Here is a 4,041-nt window from a genome sequence, read left to right on the forward strand (position 1 = left end):
AGAGAGAGAGAGCATTTCCTTTACCATGAATACGTAGCTTGACAGAGAGAGAGAGAGAGAGAGAGAGAGAGAGCATTTCCTTTACCCTAAATAGATTGTTTTACGTAGAGAGAGAGAGTACAAATTCACATCTACGTATCATCCATTCATACATCTCGTGTCGCAACGAAGATGGAGCACCTTCTCTCTCTCTCTCTCTCTCTCTCTCTCTTACTTCCCTTCATATGCGGCATAGCACGCCACCCGGAACGCATTACGTAATTAAAGAAAAAATGTGAATGTGGTGATGGTGCGTCAGGCAGGTCAGGCTACCGGCTACCGAGGAGAGAGAGAGAGAGAGAGAGAGAGAGAGAGAGAGAGAGAGAGTTCTATTAATTATCATTTTGTCTCAAACTAAGCTTTTTCAGCTTTTGCGAATATGTCATTTTGCATCTTATGTTGCCATTCTCTTTTAAAATTCTCACTTTTCCTTTCATACATCTAATATTGATGATTTTTTTTATAAACCTTTCCTGCAGCAGTCTTATATATTCAATCATTTCATTTCTTACTCCAAATGTGAGATTCCAAACTGTAGCTGCATCTTCGAGTGTTGCCGTTATGAATGCTTATTATAATTACATTGGGTGTGTGTGTGTGTGTGTGTGTGTGTGTGTGGTTTGGACTCATACATGTGATCTGTTATGTGGTTTAAAAAGCGTCAGAAGTAGAGCGAAAAAGCGCCATGTGTTTAGAGAATCGCCTCTTTGTTCCAAATAATATTGGTCTTCTTTCATGTAACTATTGAGCTTAAACTGGTAATTGAATGTGCTATCATGAAAAGGTCTAAATGGGACCAGTGTGACAATGCATTGTCAGTTTATGGATATGGTAATAGAGGTAGCTATATTATTATTATTATTATTATTATTATTATTATTATTATTATTATTATTATTATTATTATTATTATTTATTAGAATAATAATAATAATAATAATAATAATAATAATAATAATAATAAGAGTAATGATAATAATAATAATAATTATAACTAATAATAATAATGATAATAATAATAATATGCAATGAGAATAATGGTAATTACCATTAATAACCAATAATAATAATAATAATAATGATACAGTAATATTAGTATTATAATAATATCATCATTATATTATCATTTATTATTATTAATTATTATTATTATCATTACTCTTTTTATTTTTATTCCTTTTTCTTCTTCTTCTTCTTCTTCTTATTATTATTATTATTATTATTATTATTATTATTATTATTATTATTATTATTATTATTAATATTATTATTATTATTATTATTATTAATATTATTATATTAACATCTGCATACAGAGATGCTTTGGGTATCGACATTTGGCTCTTCTTGCAGGCCCGTAATTTTGGCAGATTTTTTATTTTATTTTATTTATTATTTTTTTTTTTTTGGGGGGGGGGCTAAAGAGCATCATATAGGTTAATGAGTTAGGGGGGGGAAGGGTGGTGAGCGAAGCCGGTCAGTGTTTTCGTCGACATGGTTGTTTTCGTTGAGTCAGGTGATGTAGTCTTCACGTGAGTGCTTCGGCGCGTTTTAGCGAACCAACCGAGACAGGTTTGGCAAGCTTGTTGGTGTGTGTGTAATTCATCATGGTCTGACCACGCGATATGCTCGCGATAGCCAGCCAGTACCCTCCCCGACTGAGATTGGAGCTCAAGGTAACGTGTCTCTGGTTACGGCGAAACCTCATACACACACACACACACACACACACACACACACACACACGTACGGTAGGCGGGACACAACCCGGCCCCGACTGACACACGATACCCATTCAGTGCTGGGTGGACACTGGACAGGGGGCGCGAATTAAAGGATAGGTACCCATCCGTCTCCATTCCGCCCTAAAATCGAACCTGGAACCTCTAGATTGTGAGGCAAGTCAAGGCCTCCTTGAACACAGTTCTCTAGGCGAACGCGCTAACCACTGCACTACGGAGATCCATCCACTCCACTACGGTGTGTGTGTGTGTGTGTGTGTGTGTGTGTGTTTGTGTGTGTGTGTGTGTGTGTGTGTGTGTGTGAAAAAAACTCTCTCTCTCTCTCTCTCTCTCTCTCTCTCTCTCTCTCTCTCTCTCTCTCTCTCTCTCTCTCTCTCCCTCTCTCTCTCTCTCTCTCTCTCTCTCTACGGAAATGCTGGTTATCGTAACATTTCCTGGACCAACTTTCGGCTGATTTTTTTGTTTGTTTGTTTGTGTGTGTACAGAAAGTTTCCTTATTTACGTTCGTCATCGTATATAGATTATGTGAAAAACAACACATATTAGTGGATATATATAAATATATGTGTGAAGATCGTCCCGGGCGCAAAACAGTAGAAAACTAGAAAAAAACAGTAACATGCACGAAGGTAAACTCTAATTTGGGTGTGCATTTACAACTTTACATTGTGTGTGTGTGTGTGTGTGTGTGTGTGTGTGTGTGTGTGTGTGTGTATGTGTGTGTGTGTTTTACTTGGAGATGTCCCCGATTCCGAAACAAAGACACCCGGCACACACACACACTCTCTCTCTCTCTCTCTCTCTCTCTCTCTCTCTCTCTGGTCACCTGAGCATGATAAGGCGCACGAATGTATGAAGATATGAGGCAACGCATTGACAAACGCAGTGTTGTTTGCTGGGGCGAAGAAGAGGAGGGTGAAGTAATCTCTCTCTCTCTCTCTCTCTCTCTCTCTCTCTCTCTCTCTCTCTCTCTCTCTCTCTCTCTCTCTTTTTCGGTGGTGGTGGTGGTGGTGGTACCCCGAGAAATAACCACTTTCACAGCCACACTGAGTTTCGAAGGTCAGTGTCCTGTATCATCACAGAGTTGTTGAAGCTTTTGTGTGGTTGGTTCGTGACAGATGTCCCATGGTAGACTACAACGTGCTCATGAACTCGGGGTCTTAAAAAATGAAAATAAAGTGGGCATCTAGGTTTGAATCTCGCCCCAATAAATATCGTAATTTTTCTACAATTTTCAATTAATTTATGCTCTTCCATCGTAGGTTACTTATGCCGAAGACACTTATAGGTAAAGGGTATGTTTTTGGTGGTAAAATATAGGAAAATCGCAGGGTGGCAGTAGGTTAGCCACAGTATCCGACGGCGGCATCCGCTGCTGTTTAAATGGAATAAAGGGATCAACGAGGCCAATTCAAATTAAGCACTTATATTGAAAATCAATGTGAGAACACGCAGTAACGTTATAAGTTGGGCAAGTTCAAGTTCAGGAAGGAAATAGGCCAGAACTGGTTCACGAAGAGGGTGCTGAATAAGTGAAACAAATCGAACAGGTATGTTGTACCTGCCGTTGCTGCAACCAAAGATCTGCGATTTGCAGCTATCTCAAATGTTTGATGGGGGGTGGGGTAGTGCCATCGTCATCTTTTCCTTGCTCTTCCTTGATCTTCAAATCCTCCTGTTGTCTTGGTCTGAAGTTCAGTCTCACACTGCTGACAATGATGAACCAGACTTAGAGCACAATGTTCGAGTTTTTGACAATCAATCCCGTCCGCAGAGTATATACATACCAACCTATATTCCGCAAGGCACTCATGGGATCATCACACAAAATTAGGATGGGTTATGAAAGGTGGCCTCGATATGATCGAACGGCTCCACACGGATACCAGCCGGTCATCTTGAGGCCGTCCTGCGAATCCCGTGAGGTAAACGCACGGACGCCTTGCACTTGCCGTCACCAAATCGTCAACGGCCTCCGCCCGGAAGCCGTATCCCATATGAACGCTCCCGTTGTAGGAAACGAAATTGCCCGATGATCCTACTTCCCCAAAATCGTGCGGGAGGGAGATAGAAAAGAAAAAAGAAAAAAAACGTATGGGGCCCCTTTGAAATGTGATATATAGTAAATTAAGAGACGGAGAGAAGTTTATTGTCAGAAACTTTCCCGATCCAAACAAATGTCCACGTGTGTGTGTGTGTGTGTGCGCGTGTGTGTCAGGGCGCGTAGGTACGAGGAGGAGAAAGTATCTCCGCCTTTCAC

Source organism: Eriocheir sinensis, chromosome 10 (assembly GCF_024679095.1).
Source record: "Eriocheir sinensis breed Jianghai 21 chromosome 10, ASM2467909v1, whole genome shotgun sequence".
Lineage (NCBI taxonomy): Eukaryota > Metazoa > Arthropoda > Malacostraca > Decapoda > Varunidae > Eriocheir > Eriocheir sinensis.